Raw genomic sequence first — 11,359 nt, 5'->3', positions numbered from 1 at the left:
CTACTTACAACCTCACACGTCTGACCATTGTCATAGTACAACAGGGACCTCTACAGGCCACTGATGGAAACAAAAAAAAAAAAAGCTTTTGCACAAAACTGTCATTAGATTAAAGCTGAATGCTTGCAGACGTTTTAAGGTTAAATGCTTGCAGATGTTTCACTCACTGTCACAGTCACAGTCTCTTTCTGCCAGTCAGGAGGCATCTCACTGTCTTGTGGCCTCCAGTGACACACCCACATGAAGTCATTCATAAAGACAACACACACACTGTAAGTCTGTCCATCTGGACATTTGGATAGACTGTGGACTGCATCAAAGGCTAGCACTGGGATGAATAACACTCATTTAATTGTTTTTTGATTATTATTTTTGTATAAAAGATCAATACATGGCCTTTTAAATAAAATCTCTGACTTAAATCAGCATACCTCCATACTAAAGTCAAAGTACTTGAATCCCCACTGGAAACATGATCAGTAGCTCTTATACCAGTATTAGATAAGCTGTGATCACTGAAACCACTGAAAAAACAAGACTTTTTCTCATCTGTCAGTATTTGAGAGCTGCATGTGTTATCCATTCTATAAAAGCATTTGTTCCAATCCTTTGGGTAACGACTCTCCATCTAGTTGCAAGATAATGAAGGATAGTAAAATGACTAATGGAAAAATGAGGAGGAAAAACATCTTTCTGCTTCATAAAATTATGTTTATTTTTCATTGTACGGGGAAATCTGTCTACTGAGGCCTTTAAATGTTATTCAAATGGAACAAAATTGGACAGAAAATTGTTCTTTGCTTCAGTTGCTCACAACAGGCTTGACAGTGTATGCAAGTGACTTTTTGTAGGGTTCACAAGTGAGAATACTTGGGAAATCACTGCTGTCATTGATGCAGTTAACATATACTTAAACTTAGCTGGCTTTGAATGGTGGTAAGATAAGAAATAGGCTATACCTCGGCAAGATAGAAAAACAGCAAAGGACTTTAAGCTGAACTTTTCCTTGTGAAATTTGCTGGGTGTTGAAATGGTGTTTTCTCTAGTGTCTAGTGCAATTGATATGGTGACATTTATTGAAAGCAAAACTTGTCTTGTGTACAAATGTTCAGAAACAACACAAGTGAACTGAAGTAAAGTTTTCAGGTTGGTCCAAACTTTTCAAAGAAGCAAGTTTTAAGATGCATTTGATTAGACTACGCTTGAATAAGAGACACGGAAAAGGGCATGGTCATTTTTTTTTAATGAAAAGCTCACTTTGATGTTAGACGAATATGTTGATAACATAATTAGAGCATGGTATTTGGATATCTTTGTGGAGTTTATTAGACCACATCTCTAGCTTGAGTAGGCTTTCCTTGACTGTGTGTGACATTTGCCTTTATGGTTCCTTCTCCGTTTTTTATCTCTTCACCTCATAAAGAGAAATCTTAATTGGAACTTTTAGTAAACAGACAGCACCTACAGTCTGACTTTTCTCCTCGGAAGTGGGATATATCATTTATTTTGTACACCACATACCTCCTTGTCCTTCTTACTAATGTAGTCATCGGTTTGCTGCTAGTGCTCTTGCAGCTATTTGTAGGGCCAGCTTATGTGATTATGTATATTTTTAGAAACCAAGTTAAATAAACCTGGATAGATAATGCATTTCCAGAAGTTTCTTGCTGATGATGTGTGTTAGGATAAAGGCTGGAAAGGGTTGGACGAAAAAGGTAGTCATGGTAGTTTTTTTCTACTTTTCTCATCTATGAGGTCTTTTTTTAATAGACCTCATAGATGCACTTTCTAGAGCAAGTACTTTGAAAGCCATCAGCTTAAATTGATTTACCCACAAAATGACCTAGAGCCTCACATAGCCATAGCTCAAAGTTTGATTAACACAGATTGAAATCAACTAGGTTATGTTGACAACTCTCAAGTTATCATTATTAGTTTTTAAAAAATGTCATAGTTCCAAAACTTAACTATCTACTTCAACCATCCAGACAGTCCCAGTCACTGGCATTTCCTAAAGTCAATGAATTGCCATATAATACCATAGAATTACACACAATACTTTTGGAAGACCTAGAAAAAGTACATCTTTTACCACTTGTATAGTGTGCAATAAAGCAGAACAAAGGGACATTTACTGCTGCTGGGTCATTGTGACATATTTTCTTGTTGCCACCAATCATCTGCAGGTATTCCCAAGTCTGACTAGATCCCTCAGCACATTATGATTGATGCATGTTCCAAACCCAATGCTACTATAGCTAATGTTCTATGATTGATTTGGTTCAAAAAACAGACTTTCAGCAGTACTGTTGACAGGTCTATTGATGACACAATATATTTGAAAGACCTGCTTTTCTTGACTAAAATAGGTGGTACTCATTTGGTCTGTTTTGTGTGGAAGAAGGGTGAAATGTTGCTTGCCCTTTATCTGGAACTCTGCACAGACCCTGATGAAGAAAACATGGATTGCCTATCGCAATTTATCATTTAAATTTTAGGTTTTGTCAAGTTTTGCCAAGCCAGCAAATGAAATGAAAGGATAGGTGTGTTGAGCTCTGTGCTATGTGGTAGTTTACCCTTTAGGTTTGCTCACACCGAAGCATGGCTATCTTTTTATGTCACAAACTGTTTGTCATCAGTTATTATTGGCATCTGTCTAGGACAGGGAAATGTCTTTTGTTGTTGTTGCTTAAGTAGTGGCAGTTTGGTTTGCTGTGTGTTTACGTGCATCACTTTCCTCATGGTCAATTGGTTTTTGGCCCATGCAAAGCTGCAGCGTTTCTGTTACGGCCTGTGGCCATAAGAAGTCTGTGTGAGCTGCTGTGTTTCTGTCTCTTTGCTGTGTCTTAAGACTCTCTGCAGGTCCTTCCCCTAATGAAGAGTAGTGAGCTGCTGATTGGACCATGGGGCACGTGACTGCGTTCAAAAAGCCGCACTGACAGCTGCCGGGAGAGAGAGAAGCGAGCGAGCAGTTTTGACAGCAGACGCGGACCTGGCCCTGGTTTCCAACTTTTAGCGTGACTTTGTATCTGTGTAAGCGTGCTCTGTGAGAGCCGCCACTGGTGTATAAACTCAGTGCTTATGCATGCATAGGCTGAAGCTGAAGGGGTGAGCCGCCTTTTTCTTTTGAATTGTTTTCTCCTGTTTCTGGGCTAGGAAGCGAGGGATAGAATTGTCATTTGTTTGTTTTGTTTCTTTCTTAGGGTTTAGTTAGTTTCTTCTGGCAGGACTTAGTTAGTTTTGTTTATTATTTTGGCCTGGGTTCACCCTGGAGCTATGCTTCCTGACATTAAATAAAATCACCTTTTTTTTACTCATAACTGGTTTCGGCTGCTTGGTTTGGGAACCAGGGCGGGTACTTGCTTCTCTCTCCTCCAACCTTATGTGCGTCTCTACACGCCTAGAATAGGGGCATAACAGTTTCATAAACATTTCTTCTGTGATCTTTACTCTTGATGTTTAGCTGAAGATATGGATAGAAATAAATAACTGAAGAGTCTGTGTGCATGTCAATGTATGTGTGGGGGTACCCACATTACAAGGTCTTGCATCAGTTTTATGCCTTTGCAAAACAATCACTTGAATTTTATTCTCACTTCTTTTTTCCTGCCTTAAATATCTGTCTTTTAGAGTGGCCCCTACTGTTCTCTGTCTAAAGCATTTCCTTTTATGGCTCCCCCCCCCCCCCCCCTTTTCTTCCCAGGTGCCAAACATCTTTGCTCCAGTCCTTTCAAAACTTGCCTACTCCATTGTTCTTAAATTACTTGTTCGATAACTTGACTCCAAATATCACAATGCCTGAGATCTTGTGAGTCTGTTAAACTAGGCAGAAATGTTAGAAGGTGTTCTCACTGCTCATGTGTATTTATTTTGCCCACCCTTTCTCTAAAAAACATTAAAAGCAATATATAATACATTCACCGGGCATTTTATTGGATACACTGGGTTAGATCTCATTTTGACGTTAGAACTACCTTAATAGATTCAGAAAGATGTTGGAAATAGTCCTCAGGGATTTTGGTCCATATTGACATGATCCCATCACAAAGTTGCTGCAGATTTGTCAGCTGCACATTCACGATGTGAATCTCTTGTTCTATCACATCCCAAAAGTGGATTGCGATATTGTGAGAAATTGTTCAGTACATTGAACTCTTTGTCATGTTCAAGAAATCAGTCTGAAGTGATTTGAGCTTTGTGATACAGTGAGTTATTCAAAAGATGGGTACTCTGTGGTCATGAAAGTATGGTTAGCCACAACACTAAGGTTCCAAGAAAATCAGCATTACAGCCTCAACTGATGTAAGCCAGGATGGATCCATGTTGTTTAGGCCATATTCTGACACTACCATGCAAATGTGGCAGCAGACCTGGAAAGTCAGATTTTTGTGAGTCTGTGGGAATTGTAGTCAGTGTCCTGTTCTTAGCTATCAGAAGTGTGGTTCCTGCTGCTATATCCCCAACTGTTTAAGAGTTCCTTGTGTTGGGTGTTCGCCTACCTTGTTGGAAATGAGTGTTTTTTTAAGTTACGGTTCCCTTTCTATCAGCACGAAGCAGATGGTTATGTGTGAAAGTCTCAGTAGTCAACAGTTTCTGGATAACTCAGACCAACCCATCCAACAAAAACAAGAATGTCACGTTCAAAGTCACTTAAATGACCTTTCTTCACAATTCTGATGCTCATTTACTAGTCTTTGACTATTTCTAAACACCTTAATACATTGAGTGTGAAAGAACAAGTGTACCTAAAAAAGTGACCGGTGTATATGAATACTAGAGTGATCAGTAACCCAAAAGTGAGCGTTTGATATACTTTTTAAGTTGATGACCAGTTGTTTCAGATGGGAATGCCGGTTGCCAGAGATGATAGTTCACCGCTCCTGTCATATACATATATACGTCTACACCTTCCAGTTGTACAGACCAGCACTTTATACTCAGCTCCATATCTTCACAGTTTCCACCACAGCAGCAGTTTTATTATCTATCTATCTTTCAAGAACTCGGTTTAAGCATTCTTCCGCTCAGCTTTAACTTCATTTAGTATAAGCAAGTATGTTCTCAATAAGCGAGGATGCACACACACAAAAAAAAAACAGGAAGATCAAGAATTGTTTGCCAATTCTATTACCATTCCTCTTTCTGGGGAATCCAATTCTTCTCTCATCCTGCCAGCAGCATGCATTATTGATCAATATGCAATACAGCCTAGCCCCAGTGCAGTGTTGTTATGTCTGTTGTCTGTCAGCAGAGCGGCTGCCTGATGAGACTGTAAGTTTCCATAGTAACAAAATGTTAAAGGCCCCATATTACACTAATTTGCTGGCTTTATAATTTTATTCTTGAGGTCTACTAGAATAGGTTCATATGTTGTTGTTGTTTTAAATTTTCCTTATTTATGTCTACAGTTTGTATGTTGTTGCATCACCTTTTTTCACAAACAGCTTGAAATGACTCATTTTACCCCCCTGTTTCTTTAGGCCACCCTTTGTGGTACAATCCCAGTCAGCTCCATTTGAGCCCAATTCAATTAAACAAGGAGGAACAAAAACATATTTCCATATTCTGTAGAAGACGTTTGTTAGTGTCCAGGGAGAGATTGAAAATATAAGTCAAAGACAATTCACTAAAATCAGTTACTTGCTTGCTGTTGTAGTTATCTTTTGACTTCCTTTCTAAATCTAAATGTATCTAAATGTTTGAGTGCTTTAAGCAACATAAGAAAAAATAATTATGGGAATGGTCTGGCACAATATGATCATTTGATCATGTGCTATGGGAGCATAATATCAAAAGAACTGAACCGAGAACCAGAAGCAAAGCGATGCTTGTATTACTCATATTCATGACATTCCTCATATTTTGTGGGGGGAGTTCTATGGCTTTTGTATGTCCATCAACGGTTTAATGATCTAAAATGTCACAAGTTTATTCAGATTGTCTGATGTTTCAAACAACAAATAGTCAGCTTTGACATTTCTAATTGCATTCCTGCATGCATTGCATAGATGCATGAAAACAAACCACATTCCACATGAAACACACACTGTTAACTTTGACACTAAAACTATTGTGCGTGTGTTTGTGTCTTAGTGTGGCAGCTAGTACAAAAGAATATTTACTTTATTGTTACTTAAAATTATTTTAATTAAAGGGAGGAAACCAAAGCACTCAGTTGCAAACCTGGAGAACAGAAACTATAAAGAAGTAAAATAGTTAAATGTAGCCATTCTGTTTTTGCATGATCAACAACTCTCACCACCTGGCTTGTATTGCACAGGCTCTTCTCAACAGTATTGTGTTTTTTACTTTCTGCTCCATCTTATTGTGGTGCAGCTCTTTAGAGAGAGGTATTTCATAAACCTCCCTATTTCTGTGGTTTCGCTGAATACCTTTGTCTTATAATAGATATCTTTCCTCTTTGGCTATCTTGCACCTTCTCAGTTTTTCCTCAATTGCACTCAGATTTGTGCCTTTCCTCCCCTCTCAGACTCTTGAAATTATCCTTGATTGACCAGGTTGTTTTGGGGATGCAGCTCTGATCTTCTCACTGTCCTATTTTCCGGTAGTTCTAAGCAGACCTGTTTGCCCCCTCCTGAAAGCAATAAGAGCTTCCCATAGAGATGGGATTTCCTTTTATTTGTCTTGATTTATCGCCACCTTCGACCTGTGTTTGATGTTAAATCAGTCTTGCTTTCATTCTTTTGTTCTCCAAAGCATTGTCGAAGTTTCTGAATTTCTTTTTAGTCAGTATTCACTGAAGTGTTATTTTGACTCAGTTTCTTTGGTTTAGCCTCATAACTTAGTGCCTTCTTTTTTACCAGTCTTCTCCATTAAGCTTTATTTCTGGAGACCAGCTTCTTGGTTCGGGCTTTAGGACTTGTCTAAAGTGGAGATTATACTCTGCTGTGGACACAGCCAGCTGGAGACACCACAGCCAAGTAGTCATTCTTCTTATAATTCTTTGAAGTTCGCCTTAAAGCTCCATGCATACTTGACGTGTATTGTCTGCTCAGAGCCTCGTGCTCACCATCTGATGATGTAATTACATCACTCAGACCCAAGAGGACCCTAACAGACTCATGGTTGTGAAAAGTAAAACATGCCTGGTCCTTTCTACAGGGTGGGCCATTTATATGGATACACCGTAATAAAATGGGAATGGTTGGTGATATTAAAGTCCTGTTTGTGGCACATTAGTATATGTGAGGGGGCAAACTCCTCAAGATGGGTGGTGACCATGGTGGCCGTTTAGAAGTCGGCCATCTTGGATACAACTTTTGTTTTTTCAATAGGAAGAGGGCCATGTGACACATCAAACTTATTGGTAATGTCACAAGAAAAACAATGGTGTGCTTGGTTTCAACGTAACTTTATTCTTTCATGAGTTATTTACAAGTTTCTCTTTGTTCACAGCCATTGACATGTCGAAGAGGTTAACACGTGAGGAGCGGATCGAAATTGTGTTGATATCTGGTGAACGCAGTAACCGGGTCATTGTAGCAGATTTCAATGCAAGACACCCTACGAGACCACCCATCTCCCATGCTACAGTTAGCAAACTGCTTGCTAAGTTTCGTGAAACTGGTTCAGTGTTGGATTTGCCAAAATGTGGACGCAAGAAAACTGTCACTAATGAAGAAACATCAGTGGCTGTCCTAGCTTCATTCAGCAAGAGCCCACAGCGTAGCACAAGCCGCATGTCACTGGAGAGTGGCATTAGTCGAACATCCCTTTGACGAATATTAGCTACTCACAAATGGCACCCTTACAAACTCCAGCTACTGCAGCATCTCAACGAGGATGACCCAGATCGGTGCACAGAATTTGCAGAATGGGCAAAACAAAAATTGGAACAGGACCCTCAGTTCACGCAGAAGATTTTGTTCAGTGATGAGGCAAACTTTTATGTGAATGGTGAAGTTAACAAACAAAACCACCGCTATTGGTCTGACACTAACCCACATTGGATGGATCCCTCCGAGACTGTTGGAACAACAAAAGTGATGGTTTGGTGTGGTATATGGGGTACAATGATAGTGGGTCCATTCTTCATCAATGGAAACCTCAAGGCCACTGGATATTTGAAATTGCTACATGATGATGTGTTTCCCTCTTTATGCACTGAAGCTGGCACGTTCCCTGAGTTTTTTCCAGCAAGATGGTGCACCACCACATTATGGGTGCCAGGTCCGAGCATTCCTAGATGAACAGTTTCCTGGAAAGTGGATTGGTCGTCGTGGGCCAGTTGAATGGCCCCCAAGGTCTCCGGATCTGACCCCCTTAGACTTTTATCTTTGGGGTCATCTGAAGGCAATTGTCTATGGTGTGTAGATACGAGATGTGCAGCACCTGAAACTAACGGATACTGGATGCCTGTGCTGGCATTTCTCCTGCGGTGTTGCTATCAGTGTGTGAAGAGTGGGAGAAGAGGGTTGCATTGACAATCCAACACAATGGGCAGCACATTGAACACATTTTATAAGTGGTCAGAAACTTGTAAATAACTCATGAAAGAATAAAGTTACGTTGAAACCAAGCACACCATTATTTTTCTTTTCTTGTGACATTACCAATAAGTTTGATGTGTCACATGACCCTCTTCCTATTGAAAAAACAAAAGTTGTATCCAAGATGGCCGACTTCTAAATGACCACCCTGGTCACCACCCATCTTGAGGAGTTTGCCCCCTCACATATACTAATGTGCCACAAACAGGACTTTAATATCACCAACCATTCCCATTTTATTACAGTGTATCCATATAAATGGCCCACCCTGTAGACTGAGTTTGAAGCTTTTTGGTGAGTATAATGCCTGCTGCAAAGCACTTACCCAAACGCATGAAAGACATGCAGACTTTTGTTTTTTAGCAGTTGATTTAGCCCTATCTTAACACATACAAGGCAAAAAGCTTATCACCTCAGAATTCTAAACCAGATAAACTTTTTACACCTGCTGTCAAACATAAGGATGATATGCTTTTGAGGGCTCATCAGCACTGGGCAATATTTTCTCACTTTCTTACTTTGCAAAAAGCATAAATTGTCAGACAGATGAACCAGATGAACCATATTTAGAGCCCTTTTATTCAAAGTGCTGTAGTTTCATTCCCATGATTGTTTTTGCAAAGGGACGTGCGTCTGTGGATGAAACTAATTACAACACTTCTGGAAGCCAGGCTTGAAAGAGAGAGATGTGGAGAGAGGAAGATAGAGTAAGGAGAAAAGAGGAATCAGTACTTACCCTGAGCTAGTCTTCTTCTAAGTGAACAGCACAGCTTATGATGTTACACTCACATCAGCTGTCAAGGGGAGTGTTGAGCATTTGTGTGTGTGCGTGTGTGTGTGTATTTAATGCCCTGCAATGCTCCTGGCGGATGGGCCAGGTGGCCGTCCTGTTGTGTGGGAGGAAGTAAGCCTTGGCACACAGATATGGTGGGCACAGTTTTCAAAGAGGAAACTCAGCTACACAAACACACCATGTACAAGGGGGGGGGGAATGAGGACTACAACGTGTCAAACCACATTCAGTTTATCAGCAGAAGTTTCAAACAGTCATCTGAACCACTGGACCGTCTGATGAAAAAGAGAGGGAACATAGCCATGAAAACTTTAATCTCAGTAGATCTCACACATCTCTGTGGCAAGCAACTTTCAATTACACATGCATGTGTTACTTGTCATATTCTTCTGACTTTGCTAATGAAGCATTTTGATTGACCGTAACTTTTAAGAAGACATCCCTCTTTTATTTATTTTTTTAACTGTTTAGTTGTCTTTCACTGCCCTGCAAAAACAGAAAAAAATATCTTAAATCAAATTCAAGATTTTTGCTTTACTCCAATACCACAAAAAGCAATAAAAAAAAAAATAGGAAAATGGCTAATTGGATTCAGTTATATTATTCTTCTCCATCACCTACAGTTAGTTCCATTAGTTTTTGGATAATGGCATGTTTTTTTAAGACGTGATTAAAGTGTGGAGTTTCAGCTTTAACTGACAAAAGTCTTTCATTCATTTCAGTCCCTTTTATTTATAGTCCCCCATTTTTAGAGGCTCAAAAGGACAAAATGCTTTGCAGAAAGTGACTGCCTGATGTCATGGACATCACTGGATACTGTTTCCTCCCTTGAGACCTTCTGGCAGCCACCTTCAGTTGCTGCTTGATAGTGCATCCTTCTGCATTCAGTTGGTTTTGTGCTGCTTTTGTATGTGTTGTTTGACCAGTTTTGCAACATTTGGCTGAATCTGAGTAGACTATGGCCATATACACTTCACAATTCATTCTGCTTCTTCTGTCAGTGGTCACATCATCAATAAACACTAGTGACCGGGTTCTACTGGCAGCTAATCAGACCCATGCCATACACCTTGTTTGACAGATGACATGGAATATTTGGGATCATGAACTGTTTCTTCTCTTAATCTCGGCTTTACATGTACAAAGATTTTTTTTTCCATATCTTTTTGCACTCTTGTAGAAGTTTACTAGCAACTTCTAATGTAGCCTTCTTGTTCTTGAGTGTTTCCAGTAGTTGTCATAAAACCTCTGTAGTTCCATTCAGGAAGGTATCTTTCAATTGCAGACTTTTACAATTATACACTGTCCTTAAGAGTGCTTTTGTCTTGAAGTTATTAAAACATTTTTCTAAACGAATGTTTAAATTTGTGAACATCCATTTTAACTATCTTCCGTGGTCTTGGTTTTGGTGTGAACCTCTCCAATGCATTACTTCTTTTAGCAATGTGCCAGATTGTTGATTTGGCTCTTTTTACAATTTTGGCATCTCCCTGTTGGTTTATTTGGGGCTCTCATCCTAATAATGGCATCTCTCATTTGCATCAACATACCTTTGTACCTCACATTGAGAATTCCAGTGAATAGCAACCAAATGCATGGCTAACATTTGGAATCAACTCCAGGTCTTTTATATGTCGAGTATATAATGGAATAATGAGATAAAAGGCCTCACTTGGCCATGGCCAGGCAGTAGAAAATTATACTGATTCAATACTGATTTAAAAGCACAAATTACTAAAAATAAATATTACAAAATAATGTAACCAAAATATTTCAACTTCTGTATAATAGTATGATGCTATAACCCACTTGAATAATAAAGCAAAGCAAAGTAACCTGTAAGCTTAAAAATTTACTACTGAATGTGTCTTTGACAACTGATGTAAAGAAAATGTGTGATAGGTGGATATTTTTTAGAGACTTCTGAGATGTTCAGAATTTATTTATTTATTTATTTTTGGTTGTTTTGTGCTGTCCTTTATTTGGTTTGTTTTTTTAAGCTGGTAAAATAGTTTTAAATTTAATGTCATGAAACAGGTTCCTTGCGTAGAAATTA

The sequence above is a fragment of the Pelmatolapia mariae genome, linkage group LG14 (assembly GCF_036321145.2).
Source record: "Pelmatolapia mariae isolate MD_Pm_ZW linkage group LG14, Pm_UMD_F_2, whole genome shotgun sequence".
Lineage (NCBI taxonomy): Eukaryota > Metazoa > Chordata > Actinopteri > Cichliformes > Cichlidae > Pelmatolapia > Pelmatolapia mariae.
Note: the sequence above shows the minus strand (reverse complement) of the source record.